The sequence below is a fragment of the Ranitomeya variabilis genome, chromosome 2, assembly GCF_051348905.1.
Source record: "Ranitomeya variabilis isolate aRanVar5 chromosome 2, aRanVar5.hap1, whole genome shotgun sequence".
Taxonomy (NCBI): domain Eukaryota; kingdom Metazoa; phylum Chordata; class Amphibia; order Anura; family Dendrobatidae; genus Ranitomeya; species Ranitomeya variabilis.
In genome coordinates this window covers 1,106,040,644-1,106,066,532 of record NC_135233.1, presented here as the reverse complement: position 1 = coordinate 1,106,066,532, position 25,889 = coordinate 1,106,040,644, and the positions used below count along the sequence as shown (strand labels likewise).

At 45.7% G+C, this 25,889-nt stretch overlaps 4 non-coding genes across 4 annotated transcripts; 1 reads left to right on the top strand and 3 right to left on the bottom strand.

Annotated features, from left to right (window-relative positions):
* Nucleotides 1-214: 214 nt before the first annotated feature.
* TRNAE-UUC (transfer RNA glutamic acid (anticodon UUC)) lies at nt 215-286 on the top strand. Its single transcript has one exon. It is a non-coding gene; the product is annotated as a tRNA-Glu (tRNA).
* A 10,508-nt stretch (nt 287-10,794) lies between these two features.
* TRNAA-AGC (transfer RNA alanine (anticodon AGC)) lies at nt 10,795-10,867 on the bottom strand. Its single transcript has one exon. It is a non-coding gene; the product is annotated as a tRNA-Ala (tRNA).
* A 7,589-nt stretch (nt 10,868-18,456) lies between these two features.
* On the bottom strand, nt 18,457-18,538 carry TRNAS-UGA (transfer RNA serine (anticodon UGA)). The gene has a single exon. It is a non-coding gene; the product is annotated as a tRNA-Ser (tRNA).
* A 5,760-nt stretch (nt 18,539-24,298) lies between these two features.
* On the bottom strand, nt 24,299-24,370 carry TRNAE-UUC (transfer RNA glutamic acid (anticodon UUC)). Its single transcript has one exon. It is a non-coding gene; the product is annotated as a tRNA-Glu (tRNA).
* Between the last annotated feature and the right edge of the window lie 1,519 nt (nt 24,371-25,889).

Sequence of the window (25,889 nt, the reverse complement as noted above, 5' to 3'; positions counted from 1 at the left end):
GAGTCGGCTACAGGAAGACAGGGGAGGAGGCTGCATGAAGTGACGGGTGGCACAAGCCTGAGATGTGGCTCCAGCAGCCGCTGTCACTTGAATCTGCCACATAAATGGAGGAGTCTGAATAAGGGAAGAACATCCATTGTCTCCTGTGTCATCTCCACAGGTGGTCGGATCTCAGAGTCTCGACTCATTGCTGGAGCTGCATGTTCACAGCTTCTCCCATATGGTCTAGCGGTTAGGATTCCTGGTTTTCACCCAGGCGGCCCGGGTTCGACTCCCGGTATGGGAAGATGTTAGGTTTTTTTTTGCTGTGTCCTTATTGTTACAGTCAGTTGTTTTATTGATCAGTAAATAATGTACATGTATAATATATTATGAAAAAAATTTAGAATTGAGAGTCCTCAGTGGTTGATACCTTTTAAAGGGAACCTGTCACCCCCCTCAGGCGTTTGTAACTAAAAGAGCCACCTTGTGCAGCACAAATGCTGCATTCTGACAAGGTGGCTCTTTTAGTTATAATGCCTGCACACGCTGAAGTAAACGTTTATAAAATGTTCCCCCTCTTACCCTGAAATCGCCATGGAGGCGGGTCTTTGCTTCCTAATTCCTCCATTTTTTCCAGACCCCCCAATACTGTGTTTTAGGCAGCCCCCAGATCTAAGAAGCATCATTGCCAGAAGCTCCCTGTCCTCTCCAACAGCTGCAGGAACCTTTCCTTGCAACCAGAAGAAATGTAAAACCTGTCCATTTATAATGACCACGGACAAGATAAATATCCCCAACTCACATCAGGACTACAAGATACCAGGTACTTTCAGCTGCATCAGTTCTAATATGGTGTGCCTAATTATATGTACCAAATGTCCAGCTGGGGGTCTGTATGTGGGGGAGACAGGGCAGAAACTGAGAACAAGGATAAATTCTCACCGCCATACAATAAGAGAAAAAAGAATGGATCTACCTGTTGCAATACACTTTTGTCTCCCCAATCATAACATTATGGACTTGAAATTACTTGTATTAAAAAGGTAATTTCAAATTACAGAGAGACAGGAGAATCTCGGAGTATAAATTTATGACGACCTTTGACACACCTAGTGCAGGAATGAATGTGTTGCATGGATTTATGCCTTTTTACGTCAATTAAGGAATTTGCACTCAGACCTTAAGGGATCATCATAACAGAACCAGACCCCAATCAGAGGACAAAACATTCACTCCTTATCTATTAACTTTCCAATATTTATGGACACAACTGTTTACCACTTATCACTCTCCCATAATGACAGTTCTGTGTTGTGTTGTGTACTGTATAAATATGTGATGCCTGATGAAGAGACCTGTGTAGTCTTGAAAGCTGCAATTTGTTACCATGTTTTCTTGTTTTTCCATTAAAAGGTATCAACCACTGAGGACTCTCAATTCTAAATATTTTTTTTAATCAACTGACTAACACGGTACCAAGATATATATCTTTCCTGTAATATATGATAGAAATGTCCGGTGTTATGTGACCCATAAACCTGGAGATGCAGCGAGGAGATGACGGCAGGACACGAGCCTTTGATCGCTCAGCTGGTAGAGCGGAGGACTGCAGTGGCGCACAGACATCCTTAGGTCACTGGTTCATAGGACATTTTATTGCTTATTGGTAAAATGATATAATTATCTCAGGAATTAAGCAGCCACATTACTGATGGGGTCACATTAGCCACAGTATTCATTTTCCTTAACAATACCTCTTCCTTCTCGCTCTCCTGATGTGGGGCTTCTATCACTTTTGGTTCATCCCTTTCTACCAGAGGGTGGCAGAGAGCGGATCATCCATACAGAAGGTTTCGTTCTCTGATTTCCTTCCTCCCTTCCCTTCCACAATTTCACTTTTTTTTAATCTCTTTGGCCTCGATTCACTATTGTGAGGTTTTTATGTCTAGGTGTGTTCATTTTTTAATTTGCTTCTTTTTTAAAGTCTGCTTCCTGTTTTCACACTTCTTTTTATGTTTGACATTGTGGACGGGATGTGGAGTTTCTTGATCATTTTGGTTCATTCAATTGCGATTTCTTTTTTTTTTTTTAAATCACCAATTCTTTCTGTAAATGTTCTCTCGTCGTACAAGCAACTAGTTTTTTGTACATCTGGAATTTTTGTGCAAGTATGGCAAGAAAGAGGAAGATGTGACTTTCAGCCCCAAAATGTCACAAAAAACGGTAAAAGATGAAAATGATTTTGCAAAAAATTAATAAACAGCGTGCACCATTGTGAAATGAAAAGTCAACAAATGCAACAAGACAAAACCAAAAAGTGACTTTACAAAAAGCAAATGATTAATCGACTTTTTATCTTTTTAGTCCGGGCCACAGTTAGCCCAGTTACAGTGTGAGGCGACCACCACCGCAGAACTATGAGGTCTTACCCTACAAAGAGCTACAACAGGCGAGTAACGGCCCCGAGTAATGACTGCGCTGAGATTATACCTCCATCACCAAACTGCGAGGAGCCGTTAGGACTGAGCAGTGGACTTCTCATTACTTCCAATCTAGGGTACTAAGGGGTAACGTTTCTCCTTGTGGAGAGTGACAAGCGAAGCCTGGCATGTGAGATTGAGGAGACTTAAAAGCCATGTACGCTCCTCTGCTGGGAAATTCAATAGGCAAATTATCTCTTCAGAGAGGAAGACGACATGAACACCTACTGGAAGCAGCGAACCTATGAGTCAATATCGAGCCTTGCCACATGACGTAGGATAAAAGCCAAACCAGAATCTTCTTCTCTGAAGAGACAATTTGCACATTCACTTCCAATCTACAAACATGTGGGAGAAATTCCCATCTGGACATTACAACACCACAGGAACGTTGCTTTTTTTTCAACGGGTTTGGAGACTTTCTGGGGATTTCAACTTTTTCCCATATTCTCTCTCACTCCAGGATGCCTGGTCTGTGTTTGGAGACACCAGACCCACAATGGCCACTTCATAATCTCCATTCACATTAGTGATTGATTGGTGTTACATGGACAGTTCGGAGGCGACACCAACTGTTATTATCCTGCAAACCCTCTGCATGGGGGTGGATGAATTGTCAGTGGGAGCCATCTTCTCTGTATGGTCTCTATTAGGCCAATTCACACGTTCAGTCTTTGGTCAGTATTTATAAGCCAATATCAGGAGTGGGTGATAAATACAGAAGTGGTGATGTGTTTCTATTATACTTTTCCTCTGATTGTTCCTCTCCTGGTTTTGGCTACAAATACTGATGTAAAATACTGACCATGTGAATGTGGCCCTACAGCTAAACATCTCACTATCGGGCTCGGGTCGATCTTTCTCTTTTCTGTTTATTCCTCCATGATGACTTTTTCCAGCAGAGATTCTTCTCTTCAGGGATTGACAACCGGATAATAAAGAGGAGCCAATAGATTAGATGCAAAATTATTTAGCTCAAATTTTGAAGAATTGTCAAAACCCAACAAATTTGAACAATGTGCACGTCACTTCTTGTAAATCAATGAACACGGCCATCACCATTCTACAAATTTCAGACGATTTCATCAGCCACAGAAAGTCACATGACCTCAGGTGTAGCTTGCCCATGATGCCTTGCAGCTATCACATCACATGGTATAACACAACCAATCAGGAGGAATTATAACCTGTACAAAAGGAAATGCAGCAGCCATTTTGTGGTGATTCTGCATAGTAATAGAACATCACAGTTCAGAAATGGAGAGGAGAAGGCGGTGTCACCAGGTTGTCATCTACAGACTCACTAGTCACTATAATGATGAAGATTGAGGTGTCACCGCCCCAGAACTCCTAAACTACAACCATTGTACTCTGAGAACAGCACGATAGGTGCGGGGACCACAGACCTCACCCAGGGGTTATGGAAGGTTATTGCAGTGAGATAGAAAATGATGTAATAAATGTGGTGGAAAAGACACTGAAACAACACTCCAGCAATGCTGTAGTTATTTATTTCCAGTTACAGAGGACGGACTACCTAAAAATAGAGAGAAAAAAGAGAATCCCTGGGTTATGAGCCCAGCACGCTTCCGCTGCGCCACTCTGCTTGTGGTGATGGATGCTCAAAGTCGAAGTCTAATTACTGCCTGCCTTCTGGTCTATTATTATTATTTTTTATTATTATAGCACCATTTACTCCATGCGCTTTACATGTGAGGAGGCGGTATACATAATAAAAACAAGTACAGTACAATACAAGTCACAATGGTACATAAGGAGAGAGGACCCTGCCTGCGAGGGCTCACAATCTACAAGGGATGGGTGAGGATACAGGAGGTGAGGATACACAGTGGTTTGGTGGATTGGTGGTTACTGCAGGTTGTAGGCTTGTCGGAAGAGGTAGGTCTTCAGGTTCTTTCTGAAGGTTTCGATGATAGGTGAGAGTCTGATATGTCTATGTCATGTAATTTATCAGCCATTGCTTATTTGTTGGCAACTAGATTATTCTTGGTGTTCTGCAATTGTTTCTTTGTTTTTTCTGGTTTATTTTGTCATATTATGGATGAAAATCATTTGCAGACACAGTGTCTGACCTTGCTTAAGGTGCAGGCAAAAATTGTGGGCCCTCGTGTCTCTGTGGCACATTCAGTTAGCGCGTTCAGCTGGACACAGTTCGGACACACAGGGCCTAGACACAGATCATGCACAAAGCACCTGGACACAGATCTGCACAAAGCGCCTGGACACAGAATGAACACAAAGCGCCTGGACACAGATCAGACAAAAAGTGCCTGGACACAGATCGGACAAAAAGCGCCTGGACACAGATTGGACACAGATCGGACACAACACAAAGCGCCTGGACACAGATCATGCACAAAGCGCCTGGACACAGATCAGACACAAAACACCTGGACACAGATCAAACACAAAACGCCTGGACACAGATTGGACACAAAGTGCCTGGACACAGATCGGACATAGATCGGACACACAGCACCTGGACACACAGCGCCTGGACACAGATCATGCACAAAGCGCCTGGACACAGATCAGACACAAAACGCCTGGACACAGATCAAACACAAAACGCCTGGACACAGATCATGCACAAAGCACCTGGACACAGAATGAACACAAAGCGCCTGGACACAGATCATGCACAAAGCGCCTGGACACAGAATGAACACAAAGCGCCTGGACACAGATCAGACAAAAAGTGCCTGGACACAGATCGGACAAAAGGCGCCTGGACACAGATTGGACACAGATCGGACACAACACAAAGCGCTTGGACACAGATCATGCACAAAGCGCCTGGACACAGATTGGACACAAAGTGCCTGGACACAGATCGGACATAGATCGGACACACAGCGCCTGGACACACAGCGCCTGGACACAGATCATGCACAAAGCGCCTGGACACAGATCAAACACAAAATGCCTGGACACAGATCATGCACAAAGCACCTGGACACAGAATGAACACAAAGCGCCTGGACACAGATCATGCACAAAGCACCTGGACACAGAATGAACACAAAGCGCCTGGACACAGATCATGCACAAAGCGCCTGGACACAGAATGAACACAAAGCGCCTGGACACAGATCAGACAAAAAGTGCCTGGACACAGATCGGACAAAAAGCGCCTGGACACAGATTGGACACAGATCGGACACAACACAAAGCGCCTGGACACAGATCATGCACAAAGCGCCTGGACACAGATCAGACACAAAACGCCTGGACACAGATCAAACACAAAACGCCTGGACACAGATTGGACACAAAGTGCCTGGACACAGATCGGACATAGATCGGACACACAGTGCCTGGACACACAGCGCCTGGACACAGATCATGCACAAAGCGCCTGGACACAGATCAGACACAAAACGCCTGGACACAGATCAAACACACAACGCCTGGACACAGATCATGCACAAAGCACCTGGACACAGAATGAACACAAAGCGCCTGGACACAGAATGAACACAAAGCGCCTGGACACAGATCGGACACAAAGCGCCTGGACACAGATCGGACACAAAGTGCCTGGACACAGATCGGACACAAAGCGCCTGGACACAGATCGGACACAAGGCACCTGGACATAGATCAGACACAAAGCGCCTGGACATAGATCATGCACAAAGCGCCTGGACACAGATCGGACACAAAGCGCCTGGACACAGATCGGACACAAAGCGCCTGAACACAGATCGGACACAAAGCGCCTGGACACAGATCGGACACAAAGTGCCTGGACACAGATCGGACTTAGATCGGACACACAGCGCCTGGACACAGATCAGACACAAAGCGCCTGGACACAGATCGGACACAAAGTGCCTGGACACAGATCGGACACAGATCAAACACAAAACGCCTGGACACAGATCAGACACACGGCACCTGGATACAGATTGGACACAGATCGGACACATGGCGCCTGGACACAGATCGGACACAACACAAAGCGCCTGGACACAGATCGGACACAAAGAATCTGGAAACATGTCTCACCTGTCATCCTTGAAGCTTCTGCTGACTGACGGGCAGGTACAAGAGAGGAGGAAAGTGATCAAAGAAGAAGCCTAGTTACCCTAAATGGAAGTCGACATCAGGAGAGCGGGCGGTGAGGAGATATTGGTCAGGAGAATTAATATTTTGGGTAAAATTTCTGCTTTATTAATTTGGCTGTTAATTCAGGAGATAATTATATAATTCTGCCAAAAGGTAATAAAATGTCCTTCGAACCGGAATCAAACCAGTGACCTAAGGATGTCTGTGCTCCACTACAGTCCTCCGCTCTACCAGCTGAGCTATCGAAGGCTCGTGTCCTGCTTTTTTCTTATCACCTCTCTATGCCTTCAGGTGTAAAGGTCACATCTATGTCTCAATACACTTTACAATATGAAATTACATAGTAGGGAGTCCAGAAACATCAATTTTAAACAGCTCAAAAACATGAAGGAAGTACTAAAATCCCAAGCAAAAACAAAGAAACACACTATATTCCAGGGACCACCAATAAATATACTAAATAACAAATTTTATTAGAGTCCACACAACATTAAAAGATTAAAAACATTTAAAAGCAAGTCAAATGTACCCCATGTTGGGCTTGATCCCCCTTGACATGAAAGCACCTAATACATGCAGTCTATTAGCAGGTAACATAATGCCAATGTAAATAAACCATATTCCAATAGTTAAGGTACGGTTACACTAAGCGACGCTCCAGCGATATAGACAATGATCCAACCTAAGCTAGATCGCTGGAGCGTCGCTGTTAGGTCGCTGTAGAGACGTCAAACACAGCTGCTCCAGAACGATGCAGGAGCGATCCAGTGACGTAACGGCGACTCACTTCTCGTTCACGCTCCATGTAAAAACATTGCTGACATCGTTGCTTTTGCTGTCAAACACGACAATACACGCTGATCTAGCGACCAAATAAAGTTCCAGACTTCTAGCTCCGACCAGCGATATCACAGCGGGATCCAGATCGCTGCTGCGTGTCAAACTCAACGAGATCGCTATCCAGGACGCTGCAACGTCACGGATCATTGTCGTTCTCGTTGGAAAGTTGTTTAGTGTGAAGGTACCTTTATGGCCTCTGGTCAATGCATTCCCGGGGTTAAGATGTGTTACTAAAATATTCTTGTAGGAATAAGGTCTAGCAATGATGAAATTATCAATATGTTTAATTATAATGTAATTCTCTAAGAGGAGATATTGTTACTAAAAATGGTTACAATGTCAGGTATAGGACTATATAAACTTTAAGGGTTAAACTCGTTTACTAAGTTTATTATGTTTGTACTATATTGTATAATGTATGTAATGGTTTATAAAATCAAATAATCAATAAAAAGATCTGATTTTAAAAAAAGAAGGAACACAGGGCCCACTGCACCTGCACATAGCCTCACAATGGGTCTCAGGTTACCTCTGTCTAGCACATGGTACTGTGCGTCCCCCAAAGAAATGCCACCCCACACCATTACTGACCCACTGCCAAACCGGACATGCTGGAAGATATTGCTGGGAGCAGAACGTTCTCTGCGGCGTCTCCAGTCTCTATCACTCACTATCACGTCTGTCACATGCTCAGTCTGAACCTGCTCTCATCTGTAAAAAGCACAGGGTGCCAATGTCAAATCTGCCAATCTTGGTGTTCTTTGGCAAATGCCAATCACCCAGCACAGTGTTGGGCTATAAGCACAGCACCCACTTGTGGACGTCAGGTCCTCATACCATCCTCATAGAGTCTGTTTCCGACAGTTTAAGCAGACACATGGATGTTAGTGGCCTGCTGGAGGTCATTTTGCAGGGTTCTGGCACTGCTCCTCCTGTTCCTCCTTACACAAAGAAGGTGTTGCTCCTGCTGCTGGGTTGTTGCCCTCCTACTGCCCCTCCATGTCTTCTGGCATCTGACTGACACAGCTACCCATCTTGCCACAGCTCACATTGATGTGCCATCCTGGATGAGCTGCACTACCTGAGCAACTTCTGTGGGCTGTAGACACCACCTCATGCTACTATACAGTACCTCTTGAACAAAGAACAGAGAAATGGTCTGTGGCCCCTTCAGAACCACTCCTTTATATGGCTTGTCTTGCTAATTACCTATCATTTATACCTGTTGTCTGATCCATTTGCACAACTGGAGAAATTGATTTACAATCAGTGTTGCTTCATAACTGGACAGGATGATTTCACAGACGTGTGATTGACTTGGAGTTACATTGTGTTGTTTAAGGCCATGTTCACACTTTGCGGTGTGCTCTGCAGGTTTATCCCGCAGCGGAATAGATAAATCTGCAGGGCAAAACCGCTGCGGTTATCCCTGCAGATTTATCGCGGTTTGTTCCGCGGTTTCCGCTGCGGGATTACTCCTGTACTATTGATGCTGCATATGCAGCAATATGCAGCATCAATAGTAATGATAAAAATAATAAAAATTGGTTATACTCACCCTCTGATGTCCGGATCTCCTGGGCGCTGCACCCGGCGGTCCGGTTCCAAAGATGCTGTGCCGAGAAGGACCTTCGTGACGTCACGGTCATGTGACCGCGACGTCACCACAGGTCCTGCTCGCACAACAAACCGAAGACCGGACGGCCGCGGGCAGCGCTGAGAGGTGAGTATATCATCATTTTTTATTTTCATTCTTTTTTTTTTACACTATTTATGGTTCCCAGGGCCTGGAGGAGAGTCTCCTCCCCTCCACCCCGTGTACCACCCACGCATTATCCGCTTACTTCCCACAACGTGGGCACAGCCCCATGCGGGAAGTAAGCGGTTCAATGCATTTCTATGGGTGCAGAATCGCTGCGGTTCTGCACAAAGAAGTGACATGCTGCGGGTTTTAAACAGCTGCGTTTCTGCGCAGTTTTTCCCGCAGCATATGCACAGCGGTTTCCATAGGGTTTACATGTTAATGTAAACGCTATGGAAACTGCTGCGGACCCGCAGCATCAAAATCGCCGCGGATCCGCGGTAAAAACCGCAAAGTGTGAATATGGCCTAAGTCTTCCTGTTATCTTTTTGTGCAGTGTATTTTAATGGCAAAAAATAGAAGTCTTCTAGAAGAGAGACCTTTATTCTCTAATCAGACTGATCACGTTGTGGCATCCGTGGGGCACAGAGACCTCTTCATCAGGAGATAACAGAATGAATTCTCAGTACAGTTTGTAAACCTGATGAAGAGGTCTCTGTGCTCGGAGGACACCACAATGTGATCAGTCTGGTTACAGACTAAAGGTGTCTCTCCTAGAAGACTTTTATCTTTTTCGGCATAAAGGTAATTACACATAATATAGTATACATGTACATTATTTACTGGTCAATACGATTCTGACTGTAACAATCATAATAACGGAAAACATCTTCCCATAACGTGAGTCACACCTGGGAAAAAAACAGGAATTCTAGCTACATAGAAGAAGCTGTGAACGTGCAGCAACAGCACAGAACCGAGACTCCTCAGATCCGACCTGTGGAGATGACGCAGGAGACACTGGAGGTTCTTCCCTTATTCGGATTCCTCCATTTATGTGGCAGATACAAGTGACGGTGGCTGCTGGACCCCACATCTCCGGCTTGTGCCACCCGTCACTTCATGTATCCTCCCATCACTTCATGTATCCTCCCATCAGTGTCTGATCTTCTAGAGGTAAGACCCCATATCTGCCCCTGGTTTATGTTTAGGTGCGGGGCCTCTCAACAGCGGCCAGCTTCTCCCCATTGTTTTTTGGGAGACATTTCTTATTTGGACTTTTTCACAATTTTTACCATGTGGTTTATACATCCTGTAGGTAAACTGAATGGAGTGTGCAGAAACCACTGGTGATTTTTTTTTAAAGAAATTATCGTTGACCGAACATGTGCAGAAAAAGTGAGGAAATAGCGACAAAAGTCTGATAACTTTTTGCTGGTGCTTGTAGACCCTCATTACGACTTTCATGACATTTTCTTTTATGTATGTGACCAGTTTATCTTGTTTCTTATTTTTACAAATATTTTGGTAAAAAGCCTGAAAAAATGCAAAAGACACAGATCTGTGTAATAAAAGCCTCATATCCTATTGACAGCAGCGAAAAAACAAGAAAAAAATGTCCAGAAAAAACTCACAGGAAATTCTGCTTGGGGTCAGTCACCACTCAGGGCTGTTACTCGGCTGTTGTAGATTCCAGCACAGTAAGACCTCGTAGTTCTCCAGTGATGGGCGTCATGTACTGGATCATGGACTAAGTGGGCTCATCAAGTCTAAAAGAAAGACTAAGAAATAAAATTCTCCCTCCATTTGATAAAAAGGTGGAGGATGCGGGCATCGATCCCGCTACCTCTCGCATGCTAAGCGAGCGCTCTACCATTTGAGCTAATCCCCCCGTACTCAGCAGCTGCTTTTCCCTCTCTTGTCTCTCGCAGCCATGAACACACTACTCCATAACTGACATCCTATGGTGCAATGTTCCTAGGATCACAGAAATGGAGAGCAGATGATATGTGGAGCGTTGGTGGTATAGTGGTGAGCATAGCTGCCTTCCAAGCAGTTGACCCGGGTTCGATTCCCGGCCAACGCAGAAAACATTTTATTCCTGCATAATGAAATCCGTTTGTCACTGCTGAGCCTTCATGACACATCCAAAGTCCTGTCCTGCTGACACCGATAGATCCTGCACATCACACGGCTCAGCTCCCAGGAAGGAATTTCTCCTTTTCCTTTACACAAAAATTCCTCCAGAGCTCAGGAGCGACATTGTGCTCGTAGTCACAGACTGGTTCTGTAGAAATCCTTGGCAGGGCAGCTGGTCTTCACTTAGGCTAGGTTCCCATTGCATTAATGGGATAGCGCTAACGGACAGCGTTGCACGGCGAAATTAACGCCGTGCACCGCGTCCGTTAGCGCTCCCATTGCCGGCAATGTTAGAGCGCATTGCTAGCGCGTGTCATTTTCGGCACACGCTAGCGATGTGCCGGTCTTTTGTAGCGCGCCTCGGACGCTGCTTGCAGCGTCCGCGGCGCGCCAGAGGTCCGTTCCCCGCTCTCGCAGATCGGGGATCTGCGAGAGCGGGGACGTTAACGCGACCCCTGAACGCGGCCCTGAAAAAGACATTGCGTTAGCGCAATCCGCTAGCGCTCGCGCTAAACGGATTGCACTAACGCAATCTGAACCTAGCCTAAGGATTGTGAGCAGAGCTCTGAGCTTTGAAGTCCCAAATATTCCTCAAAATACTCAGTGCGAAGAACATTATTTTTTTAGTAGATTCTCTCCATAATCCTCTTCAAAAGTTGCTGAAAAAAAAACCCTCTTCCCATTCATTTTTGTGTGAAATCCACTTTCCTGTTAGTAAGTAGAGATGAGGGCACTTGTTCAGAAAACATTTGCCAATCTCAAATTCGGCACAGAACTTGCACGTAAGGATTTCCGAGCATTTTACTCAAGATCGGCACAATTCAGCCAAAGTTCGGTAAATTATCGAGTTTCCACTAATGCTTTTGTTGGACTTTGGCTAGATTAGGGGTGCTGTATGATGAGCAGCTGGATGTGTTTTGGGGAGGGGGAGGGGTAGGAGGAGGGGGGAGGGGTGGGGGAAGAGGAGGGGGAGGGGTGGGGGTGCAGGAGGGGGAGGGGTGGAGGAGGAGGTCGGGGAAGAGGAGGGGGAGGGGTGGGGGAAGAGGAGGGGGAGTGGGAGTGGGAGGGGTAGGTCAGATGGGTGACAGACTGTTATTCTTTTTTTTATTAACTTAATAAAAAGGAGCAAGACTATCCCAAAACTATCCCACTCCTCCCCTTATCCGGTACAGAGCCTATCCGGGGTTCTACCGTGACCGTGACACGCGGTCCTCTCAGGTATACAATCTTACACCCACCTCCAGCCTTAATTACAATAGATTCCGGGTACCCTGTTTTCCCCTTGATATATGTATATTTACACGACTAATCACTTGAACCAACACAATATGTACACAGTGCACTGTCCTCTTAGGGTACCGTCACACATTGAAATTTCCATCGCTACGACGTTACGATTCGTGACGTTCTAGCGATATCGTTACGATATCGCAGTGTCTGACACGCTACTGCGATCAGACACCCTGCTGAGAATCGTACGTCGTAGCAGATCGTTTGGAACTTTCTTTCGTCGCTTGATCACCCGCTGACATCGCTGGATCGTTGTGTGTGACAGCGATCCAGCGATGTCTTCGCTTGTAACCAGGGTAAACATCGGGTAACTAAGCGCAGGGCCGCGCTTAGTAACCCGATGTTTACCCTGGTTACCAGCGTAAACGTAAAAAAACAAACAGTACATACTCACCCGTCGGTGTCCTTCAGGTCCCTTGCCGTCTGCTTCCTGCTCTGAGTGCCAGCCGGAAAGTGAGAGCAGAGCGCAGCGGTGCTGCGCTCTGCTCTCACTGTACGGCTGCACTCAGAGCAGGAAGCAGATGGCAAGGGACCTGAAGGACACCGACGGGTGAGTATGTACTGTTTGTTTTTTTACGTTTACGCTGGTAACCAGGGTAAACATCGGGTTACTAAGCGCGGCTCTGCGCTTAGTTACCCGATGTTTACCCTGGTTACCCGGGGACTTCGGCATCGCTCCAGCGCCGTGATTGCAACGTGTGACCGCAGTCTACGACGCTGGAGCGATGATCATACGACGCTGCGACGTCACGAATCGTGTCGTCGCAGCGATGAAAATTTCAATGTGTGACGGTACCCTTAGCGAACGCTCAGACGAGACGTCCTGACAGGATATCTTCAACAGTAAAAGACTGGATTTGTTATTCTGACGTCCGGCCACCAGGTTTAATCAGCTTTCTAGGTCACCAAATCCTCTGACACAGGTGCTGGTGAAGATCCAGATCAGTCCCAGTAGTATTTCACATAACTCTTCTTTGGCCTTCACGTTTTTATCAGAGTCTCAGTATACTGGAGCTCACACAGTCTCCATCAGTCCATGGGTCATCTCAGTAACAGGAATGTTCTTCAATATGCTGCGACTTCTATCTAACTCTCCCTAACTAACTAAACAGTTGGTGACCGGTCACACATCTCAGTTTACTCACATGAGCAGCTCCCTTTGGATCACTTCAGGCTCTCAGACTCTCAGGCAGGGCTCCTTCTTCCAATTACCTCACGAAAAACCAGACACTCACTTCCTGTTTTCAGAGCTTTCTTCCCTTGTACCAAGGTGAGGTCTAGTGGCCGAACTAAGTTATCTCAGCATTATTTCTTGTAACAGAAAGCATTGAAAACAGCATGCTACATGAGCAGATACAAGTGATGGCAGCTGCTGGACCCCACATCACAGGCTTGTGCCGCCCGTCACTTCATGGACCCCCTCCCATCAGTGTCTGATCTTCTGGAGGTAAGGCCCCATATTTGCCCCTGATTTATGTTTAGGTGCGGGGCCTCTCACATCAGCCAGCTTCCCCCCATTGTTTTTTGGGAGACATTTCTTATTCGGACATTTTCACAATTTTTGTCATGTGTTTTATACGTCCTGTAGGTAAACTGAATGGACACCACTCGTGATTCATTTTTTTATGTGAAATTATCATTGACCGAACATGTGCACAAAAAGTGAGGAAATAGTGACAAAAGTCTGATAACTCACAGCCACATTTATATGAAAACTGCAGGAAATAATGAAGCAAAAACAGGTTTGTGCTTTTTCCTAAAAGTGTGATGTCTAATAGTCTCCATCAGGGTAAATTCACATACAATGCAGTTTGGAAAAATACTGCAGCTTTTCTCATTTTTTAAGCAATAGATGGAGGTGACTGCAAACGAATCTTGAGTTTGGACGACTTTCCCTACACTGGGGTTTCCCGTGCCCCTTATATTTGTCTGTTCATACATCAGAACAGCAGATCTTCCTCCGCCAGGAGCTGATGCAGGTTTTTGGCACAGTTAAGTGATGGAAAATGTGGAAAGTTTGGTGCTTGTAGACCCTCATTACAACTTTCATGACATTTTCTTTTATGCATGTGACCAGTTTATCTTGTTTCTTAATCATACTAATATTTTGGTAAAAAGCCTAAAAAAATGCAAAAACCACAGACATGTATAATAAAAATCTTATATCCTATTGACATCAGCGAAAAAAACAGGAAAAATGTCCAGAAAAAAGACCACAGGAAATTCTGCTTGGGGTCAAAATAAGACAAATCTTGGTATTTCTTTAACATGTTCTTAGATAGGACCGAAAAAAGATTTGCGGAGATTGCTGCTCGGTGATTAGTAAATGGCCGTACAACCTCGGTGCAGTCACCACTCAGGGCCGTTACTCGGCTGTTGTAGATTCCAGCACAGTAAGACCTCGTAGTTCTCCAGTGATGGGCGTCATGTACTGGATCATGGACTAAGTGGGCTCATCAAGTCTAAAAGAAAGACAAAGAAATAAAATTCTCCCTCCATTTGATAAAAAGGTGGAGGATGCGGGCATCGATCCCGCTACCTCTCGCATGCTAAGTGAGCGCTCTACCATTTGAGCTAATCCCCTCGTACTCAGCAGCTGCTTTTCCCTCTCTTGTCTCTCGCAGCCATGAACACACTACTCCATAACTGACATCCTATGGTGCAATGTTCCTAGGATCATAGAAATGGAGAGCAGATGATATGTGGAGCATTGGTGGTATAGTGGTGAGCATAGCTGCCTTCCAAGCAGTTGACCCGGGTTCGATTCCCGGCCAACGCAGAAAACATTTTATTCCTGCACAATGAAATCCGTTTGTCACTGCTGAGCCTTCATGACACATCCAAAGTCCTGTCCTGCTGACACCGATAGATCCTGCACATCACACGGCTCAGCTCCCAGGAAGGAATTTCTCCTTTTCCTTTACACAAAAATTCCTCTAGATCTCGGAGCTAAGGAGCAACATTGTGCTCGTAGTCACAGACTGGTTCTGTAGAAATCCTTGGCAGGGCAGCTGGTCTTCGCTAAGGAATGTGAGCAGAGCTCTGACCTTTGGAGTCCCAAAGATTCCTCAAAATACTCAGTGTGAAGAACATTAATTTTTTGGTAGATTGTCTCCAGAAAAAAACCTCTTCCCAATCATTTTTGTGTGAAATCCACTTTCCTGTGGTGTAATTGGCACAGAATGTGTGAATAAAGACCAAAGAGAAGGACAGAGCAATGGGAGCGAGCGGAGGACGGGCAGGAGCTGCAGTGACCGGGAAGAAGGGACCTGAGGATGATGTCCTGTTGTTCTATAAGCAATTTTCAGACCAAACATTTTTATGGTTTGGGGCCGAAGACCTCAGAATATAATAAAAGTCTATTTTCATTCCATTCTGGGAACATTCAATTCGCAAATAAATATATTTGAATTAAATCTGTGAAGGTCTGAGGTTGTGGGCTATAAAATCACCTAGGCAGGTTTACGATGCAACTATTTTTATTCCATACATCTATGGTTGTACAACAAATCCAGGTAGATGGCCAATGTACAATGTCCTCAGTCCACAACTTTCCAATCTGAGTTCGGTAGTTCCACTGGTCCTGTATCAGGCAATACCCACTGTCTCCCAACTTTTCGTTGGCCCAGAGCTTTTGGCAACTCCAGCCGGTATAGTGTGCAGTCACAGCCTATGTTTCTCCAGGCGATGGGAATATTATGACCGTAGCTCATGGATACCCCTCCGGCCAACAATCATTCTCCAAAGCTCCATAGTTCATCCATCCATCCCAGCTTGGATCCTCTTCCAAGGAAGTTCCTCAAAAAACTGCCTGATTCAACCCCCTGTGTCTATTTCTCCCTCCCCTTAAATATTATTCTTGAGTTCACAGAACAAAACATATTCCATCACCTGAGACTGATGTGAAACCCCCTGTGGTGACGGCTCCCCTGGGTCTACAATCTCCATCCACACAATGGGCCTAGGAGTGGGAGTGCAATGGTGTGAGACCTTGAGATACAGAGGGAATTGATAGGATGATTGCTTTGCATTTACCCTTAGGGTACCATCTCACAGTGGCACTTTTGTCGCTACGACGGTACGATCCGTGACGTTCCAGCGATATCCATACAATATCGCTGTGTCTGACACGCAGCAGCGATCAGGGACCCCGCTGAGAATCGTACGTCGTAGCAGATCGTTTGGAACTTTATTTCGTCGCTGGATCTCCCGCTGTCATCGCTGGATCGGTGTGTGTGACACCGATCCAGCGATGCGTTCGCTTGTAACCAGGGTAAACATCGGGTTACTAAGCGCAGGGCCGTGCTTAGTAACCCGATGTTTACCCTGGTTACCATCGTAAATGTAAAAAAAAAACAAAAACGTACATACTCACATTCCGGTGTCCGTCAGGTCCCTCGCCGTCTGCTTCCCGCACTGACTGACTGCCGGCCGGAAAGTAAAAGCACAGCACAGCGGTGACGTCACTGCTGTGCTCTGCTTTCACTTTACGGCCTGCACTCAGTCAGTGCGGGAAGCGGACGGCGAGGGACCTGACGGACACCGGAATGTGAGTATGTACTGTTTGGTTTTTTTTACATTTACGATGGTAACCAGGGTAAACATCGGGTTACTAAGCGCGGCCCTGCGCTTAATAACCCGATGTTTACCCTGGTTACCCAGGGACTTTGGCATCGTTGGTCGCTGGAGAGCTGTCTGTGTGACAGCTCCCCAGCAACCACACGACTTACCAACGATCACGGCCAGGTCATATCGCTGGTCGTGATCGTTGGTAAATTGTTTTGTGTAACGGTACCCTTAGCAGTCTACTGTCTGGCCTTCACTATATATAAGATCTATCCTACTCCTCTTCCTCTACTTACTGTCAGTGAATGTTACATTGATTACTGAGGATGAACTGACAAGCAAGCAAATCACTAATAAAACACAGCAAGAAAATATCTAATAAAACACGCCAAAACCGGTGCTCCATGCTGGAAAAAGTTTCTCTCTCGTATCGTAGAGGTGAAGGACTCTATGTCCATTTGTCCTATAATCTTTAGTGAGCGGCCATAACCTCACAAAATCCAATTTCTCTGCCAAATTCAGATGATTTGGGTAAATCTAATTCCTGAAGATTCACCAATTACTGGCACATATTATTCTTAATGAGAATGACCCCATTAATACGGGAGGCAGCGGGATGTCTCCTGTGTCTACAGGGGGTTTCCAACAACAGGACAGAGCAGCGATTCTGCATCATCTCTGGGCGTTGTTGTTTCCTGTTTTGTTGGTAACTCTCTGACAGACATTACCTTTCATTAGAAGGCAAAAATTTGTCAAGATCCCAGAAATCAGATACCAGCCTTATACACAAGGACGGGAGTGAGATCACATGGACAGAATAAAAGGTGACACAAAAGAGACAGCAGTCACATGAGGGGATAATATCTGACATGCAGCTGACAACATGGGTAGGAGAACATCAGACGTACGGGCAGCAGAGAAGAAGCAGAAGTTTCCGCCTCAAACGCAATGTTGTACCGGCCTAAAACAGCAGCGACCGGAGGGGACTCAGATCACTGATGTTTGGTCATTTAAGTATCATGATCGTCAATGCTGTCGTGCACCAGCTCCATCTAGTCTCCATGCAGTAATTTCAGGGGGCCGAACAGACAGTTGATGTCATCTCCTAACTCTCTGGATGTTACACCAAGCAATTACTAATAGGAACCACAATCATGGAGCAGCCTTTGTGAATCCAGCGACTCCATACACTGCACAGACCGGCAACCTGGAACTGGACCCCATGGAGAACAAGACAGAAGAGCTGGCATCCCCCAGAAAGTCTCTTGATGGTGGATGTTACATCAGTACATTATGGTAATCACCAATGAGGGAGGTTTCTACAATCAGAGCTTTTTCAGAATCCATGGAAGCTCCTGATTCTCCTTACGAGACTTTCTGTAAATATCCAAGTATCTAAACTCCTCTCCAAAATGAAAAATTCTGTCCTGTTAGTGCCACTAGAGGACACAATTCCTCATATTATTGTTCAACAAAAGCTTCCTTCGTAGTCGGCAGGATTCGAACCTGCGCGGGGAGACCCCAATGGATTTCAAGTCCATCGCCTTAACCACTCGGCCACGACTACTGGCTGATGCAGCTGTTTTCATGCATTGTCACTCGCTCATTACCTGCAAACATATCACTCACTACACTGAGGTGTGAGGTTACATTACGGTCACTGACTTAGAGACCAACCCCATAATGTGCTCAGAGGAGGAGACATGGATCCTCCACATGAGATCCTGCTGGCACCCATGAGATACTTTCCTCTGGTGACATCTGAGACTAGAGAATTCCTGGGATTTTGCAATTGTTTCTTTGTTTTTGTTGCTTTCTTTTGCCATATTATTGTTGAAAAGGTCGAGGAACCGATGCCTGACCTGGATGATGCTTCATGTCCTCTGCAGTTCATTCTTGTACTTCCTGCAGGTATTTTCTCTGATTAAGCCCCTTCAGTTTTACCTAAAATCACGGCCATGAGTAAAGAACGAGATGTAAACCTCCCCCAAGAGGAACTTCTCCCATCATCAAGTACAATGTGGTGATGAATTTTTCCCCATGATGAACACCATGTCACAAGGCACAAATGATAATTAAGTGGCTCGGTGAGCAGAATATTGATATTTTGCATCCAGGAAACTCCCCAGATCTTATTCTGATAATCTCCAAGCTCTAATAAGACAAGAATGGGCGGCCATCTGAAATGTCAATAATTGTCGGTCAGTAACCAGAGAAACAGACGACTAAGAGCAAAAAAACACTGAAGCTGCAAAATGTGAAAACAAAAATGTGTGTCAGTCTCAGAACTTTTGGCCACAATTGTAGTCCACAAAAAATGTTTAATGGGAACCTGTAGGCAGGAAAGCTTTTTAACAGTGGCCACAGAGCAAATCTGCAGGAAATCTCCTGTGTGCTCATCTGCAGCAACTAAACGGAAAAAGATCAAGAAGACGAAGAGATATCTATTCCCTGCAGCCGCTAACTGGGAGTCACTGGGGCGGCTGTGGACAATCACTGCTCTACACCATAAGCACACTACTGTCACATGGTGATCCATGACTAATGTTCTCAGAGAAGAGATCTGGTCTTTTAGAGCTGGAGAGGAGCTTGTTTTATAGGCGTTGGTGGTATAGTGGTGAGCATGGCTTCCTGCCAAGTAGTTGACCCTGGTTTGTTTCCTGGCCAAAGAGTGTCTTTATTCCTTCATCATGAACTGTCCTTATTCATATCACACATTTAGACTCCTGGTGAACACTTTCTCCTTTTTCTCTATCTTATAATCATCCAAAACCTGAAATTGGTCACAGAATCTGTTGTAAAAATGTTTGGAAAACTCTTCCTATTCATATCAATACTAGGTCCACATGAGAAATCTTCTTTACAATTGTTTTTTTCCTGAAGAGGTTTTCATCAATGCGTGGAAGAAAAGAAACCGACTATATTATTATTACCAGTAGCCCTTGAAGGAAACTTCACCAAACTATACAATGTCCTACTCAAGTGCTGCCGGGAAAAACTCTTAGAAAACGCCACAATCTTTTCCTAAAGAGGTTTCTGCTTCAAAAACTACGAATGGCTTCAAAAACAGTGCAAGAAAGAATTCCGGACTGCGGTGGAGCTGAATAAAACTTCAAGGTTTTAATTTATCCCGGATAAAATAGTAAAAAGTCCACGATGGGGGATAACCACGTACCCAACGCATTCCTGGAGTTAACGACCTTGGTCAGAGAGTATATCGGGGAATCATGGGATATTTCCTATAAAACAACAAAGAACCAATCGTGGGAACCTAAATACAGATGAGAACACAGAACAGAAATACTATTATACAAGATATATAATAAAGTCACCATAGAATAATATACACAGCAATGTGGAAGAAGCCAGAGATAACTCCCAATAAATCAGCACGGTGTCGCTTCTGTATTTCATCCCCCCAGGCTGTTTGGTATCAAGTTTATTATTCAGAACTTTTCTCTGAGAAGTAATGTTTTTCGCCAATCTCCTCCTCTATCTGGACAATTAAACGTCTTCATCCAAAAGAAGGTAAAGCCCTGGATGTTACCATTATGTGTCTCTATTAAATGCTTTGTTATCCTGAAAATGTTTGGTTTTTATTGCTAATATTTTGTAAGTGTTATTTTTTTTTTACTTTACATCTCACATAGTTAATATTGCACAAATTACATTGTATTCAATACACAACATAATTGGTTTTGCAATTAATGAACTGTCATGGCATGAACTGTCTCTCTATGCCTTGGAGGTGTTGGCCTGCCCTGCCGCTAGTGTTTTGTTACCTGATAGGTGCATCTGCCTCTCAACTGAAATGCTGACAAGCTAACCCTTAACAAAATGAACAAGGCCTGGATTTGGCCAAAGTTCTCAACCCCACAGGGAGACAGCAGCCGAACATAAAGCTAATTCTGATGTTCTTTTTTATGGTGTATTTCCATGCACCCCTTCCCACCCATAAAAGAGTATATGGTTCATGGTTTCTTCTTTTTCTTGTCCTCCTCGTCCTCCACCATATCTACAGGGTCATGATCCGACCCTCGGGTGTCTTTGATGCCCGCCTATATAATTTTTAGAGGCCTACCTCTAAAATTCTCTTACATATATACATGTATACCCCCAGGGTTAAATGTTTTTCAGCCCTTGCACTTAGTGTGCAAGGACTGAAATAACAGCTGTGAGAACAGTGACAGCAGGTGCCACTGATGGGAGACGTAGTCTCATCTGCCGGCGCCTGTGCTCACACTGAAAAAAACAGTAAAATTACATGCATATTCAAATAAAAATAAAAACCCATTATTCTCACCTAACGCCAAATCCCCAACGCCGTCGTTGACTAGAAATAATGTAAAATAATAAACCAACATATACTAACCTTTCCACCGTAATCCACGTAATCCCGAGTATCCCACAGCGATCTCACGTGTAGAACAGTTACATCGGGAGATGTGACCGCTCTACCCGACTGCCGGCGATACACTGACAGGAGGTAATCGATCCTGCATTGTATCACCAAGCTGCTGTGAGAGAGTTTACCGGAGTTCCATGGGGTCGTGTGTCCGATCTGTGTCCAGGTGCCATGTGTTCGATCTGTGACCAGATGCCGTGTGTCCGATCTGTGCTCAGGCGCTGTGTGTCCGATCTGTGTCCAGACACCGTGCGTCCAATCTGTGTCCAGACGCAGCATGTCCGATCTTTGTGTCTACTCTGTGTCCACGGGCTGTGTGTCCGATCTGTGTCCAGACGCCGTGTGTCCGATCTGTGTCCAGGGGCTGTGTGTCCCCAGGGGCGTAGCTAGAGCTTTTGCCGCCCGGGGCTGTTCCCGAGTTTGGCGCCCCCCCACTCACCCTGCGCCGTCTTCTCTCAGAGTGTCACTGTCTGCAGAGCGGGCGTGGTGGAACTGCTGCGCTGGAAGCTTCTGGGCAGGAGCTCTCCTCAGGAGCGGCACCACTAGCTACACTTGTTGCAATGTCGAGTGTTCCAGACTAGAAGATCGCACAAACAAGCGCTGTGCTGCATCCTACCCCTCCTGCTCCGTGCAAGGAGCTGTATGACGAGGGAGTCAGTGCAAGATCAAGCCAGAGCCTAGTACTCATCCGCTCAGCCCTGGGCTATGTGCTCAGGATGCGCTACAACGAGAAGGAGCTGCTGTCCCTCTCCCGGCAGAGAGCGGAGCAGGCGGCGGAGCTGCACATGAGGGGCGTGCACTCGCTGGCGACTGACAATGACGTCAGACGCCGGCGACATGCACGCTGGGACTGATGTCAGCTGCCAGCCTCAGATTGGCTGGCGGCTGTTAACTATTGACGTGCGGGCGTGCCGCGCGTCAATAGCGTTAAACAGCTGCAGCCTGCAGCGCCGGCCGCGGCCCGGTGACCCACCCCTGCATTGTGCCACCCGGGGCGGTCCGCCCCCCCCCGCACCCCCCTTCCTACGCCACTGTGTGTCCCATCTGTGTCCAGTCACCGTGTGTCAGATGGGTGTCCAGACCCCGTGTGTCCAGATGTCGTGCATCCGATCTGTGTCTAGGCGCCGGGTGTCCGATCTGTGTCCAGGGGCTTTGTGTCCGACCTATGTCCAGGCGCTTTGTGTCCGATCTGTGCCCAGGTGCCGGGTGTCCAATCTGTGTCCAGGCGTCGTGTGTCACATCTGTGCCCAGGCACCGTGTGTCCGATCTGTGTCTAGCTTCTATGATGAAAACTGACCCCACCGAGGACAATGTGTACAATGTCGCAAGACTCATGCTTTTAGGTAAAATGCACAATGAAAAAAAATAGGGACCGCACTCATTTGTTTAAACCAGTGGTCCCCAACCTTTCTGGCCTGGAGAGCCACATTCAGCTCTAAGAGAGGGTCGCATGACACATTCAGCTCCTACCCCCTCACAGTAGTGGCAACCAAAGCCACCATTACAGGTATAATGATAACCAAACCTTTTCCACAGAAATCACCCTGATGCAGTATGCCCAAGATCCAGAGGTCCCCACAATACCCCCTGTGACAGTGTGATGTTATGTGGATATAATTTTGTGTATATCTATATTTTACTGATTTTCATAGTGTTCTCTTGTTGCCCTTTATCATTCCACGAATTCCCCATACTGTCTAGAGACTCAATTACCTTCCAAAAGGCTGATAATTGAATTAGCTCACTTACTGTTTGCAGCCTGACTGTATCTATGCCTCCTGATGACCCCCTTAATCTCCGAGGCACATTTGTCAGGTCTGGGAGGCCTGAAAATCACCCCAACCTGTCTGACTACCCCATCTCATGAGGAGGGGGTTGGGGAGGACAGGAGCTGGAAGTCAGTCCCGTGTGGTGAGGTTGGTGGGAACACAGCACGTCAGAGAGAAAGGGAAGCATATGGATTTTTTATCCTCTGTCTGCTGGATTATTGGACTCTCATCTCCTTGGACATTTTATCCTGTTACTGAACTGCATTCGTGTTCTGGACTATTGTATCCTCAGTGTGGTGGATTGTTTATGGAGCTTTTAGTTTTGCCTATAATAAAGGTCTTGGGATTGTTGACACTTCCCTCGCTCTGTTGATTGTGTGGTATCGGAGAAGGACCCCGTGACACCCCCATTCAGTATTCTCACATCCAGCACCTCCACTGAGCGGTAGTATCATCCTGTCTTCAGCATACCATATTTAAATTATTTCTAAACCCCTAAGGCCACTATATGTGCATCCAGATCTGCTCTTCTGTGCAGGGGTACTCATAAAATTCACCATTTTGAGATTTGCTCTTCATACCTTGTCCTACGTTGTGGAATGGACGTGCTGTCACTGTCCTACGTTGTGGAATGGACGTGCTGTCGCTGTCCTGCGTTGTGAGATGGACGTGCTGTCACTGTCCTGCGTTGTGGGATAGACGTGCTGTCGCTGTCCTGCGTTGTGGGATGGATGTGCTGTCGCTGTCCTGCGTTGTGAGATGGACGTGCTGTCACTGTCCTGTGTTGTGGGATAGACGTGCTGTCGCTGTCCTGCGTTGTGGGATGGATGTGCTGTAGCTGTCCTGGGTTGTGGGATAGACGTGCTGTCGCTGTCCTGTGTTGTGGGATAGACGTGCTGTCGCTGTCCTGCGTTGTGGGATAGACGTGCTGTCGCTGTCCTGGGTTGTGGGATCGACTTGCTGTCGCTGTCCTGTGTTGTGGGATGGACGTGCTGTCACTGTCCTGCGTTGTGGGATAGACGTGCTGTAGCTGTCCTGCGTTGTGGGATGGATGTGCTGTCACTGTCCTGCGTTGTGGGATGGATGTGCTGTCGCTTTCCTGCGTTGTGAGATGGACGATTTTTATGAATTAGAAGGAAAAAAAATTCAAGTCTTCCCATACCGGGAGTCGAACCCGGGCCGCCTGGGTGAAAACCAGGAATCCTAACCGCTAGACCATATGGGAGAATACACAACACACTGTTTACACTGGTCAGGATGTGTGGCAGCCGTAATGTCACTAATAGCAGCTCCTCAGCGCCGGTCTCTGTAGCTCCTGAATGATCACCTGTCTGCCCTTCAGCGTGAGTTGGAAAGTGAAGGGGTTTTTTTGGTCTTTCAATTAAATATGCAAATTGTCTCTTCAGAGAGGAAGATGTCTGGAACTCTAGCGCCACCTGTTGGAACTCTTTAATGAGCCTTGTCACTTTATTTAGGGTAAAAGCCAAAAACAGAATCTTACTTTGCAGACACTGTCTCGGGGTACTGAGACTCATCAGTGCAAAGCGCAAGATCTGATTTGGTTGGGTGAGAAGCTCATCACAAGGTCTATCGGTTCTGGTGCGACAAACACGGCCGTGGAGGAGGCTTAATCAAAACGAACACAACCAGCCCATGCACGGCAGCGCTTCCCAGGACTCACATCCAAAGATGATATTTAGAATTTTTTCTTTTTTATTAATTGATAAAGTACAACGCGTTTCGGATACAGTATATATCCTTCTTCAGGTATCATAAAAAGACAATACAATTCCTACTAATAAAAATTCAATAACACTTATATATAGTAGCAAACCTTTTAACCCAGCCTCATGAACTTCATTTCGGGTGTGGACAAAGTTCAGGAGCACACCCGGCCTTTCCAACCACATCCTGATCAACATGAATGCAGGAGGAGACTCTGAAGCTTCATAATAGTGAGATCAGAGATGTCCATGCCAGAACGGTGGACCGCACCCTACACAAGTCTGGAATGGTGGACCAAAAACAAGTGAAGAATCATCATGAGACGAAAAGTGAACACTAGAAGACTGGAAATGGGTGACTTGGAGAGAGGAGACGAAAGTCAATAGATTTCTTTGATGGGTGCAAATGGGTCTGGAAGCAACAAGAGAAAAGGGGCGAATGGATTGAGAAATGCCCTTAGTGACGGAGCCACATTTTTGAAATCTGACCAGTTTCAATTTATGTGGTAACAACTCTGGAACGCTACAACATATCCCAGTGATTTTGAGAATGTTTTTTCGTGACACGTTGTTCTTTATGATAATGGTAACTTTAGGTCAATATGTTTTGTGTTTATGTATAAAAAAAAATATCAGAAATTTGAGAAAAATGTTAATAAATTAGCAATTTTCAAACTTTAAATGATTATCCATTTAATCCAGATAATCACACCACAACAAAACATTAATAAATAACATTTCCCACATGCCTGCTTACATCAGCACCATTTTTAAAATGTTATTTTATTTTGTTAGTATTTTAGGAGGTTTAAAAATGTAGCAGTAATTTTTCATTTTTTTTTTCAAGGAAATTTGCAAAATTTATTTTTTTAGGGACCTGTCCATGTTTGAAGTGCCTTTAGGGGTCCTATATATTGGAAAACCCACAAAAGTGATAATATTTTAAAAACAGCACCCCCCTGACATATTGAAAACTGCTGTCAGGTAGTTTATTAACCCTTCAGGTGCTTTTCAGGAATT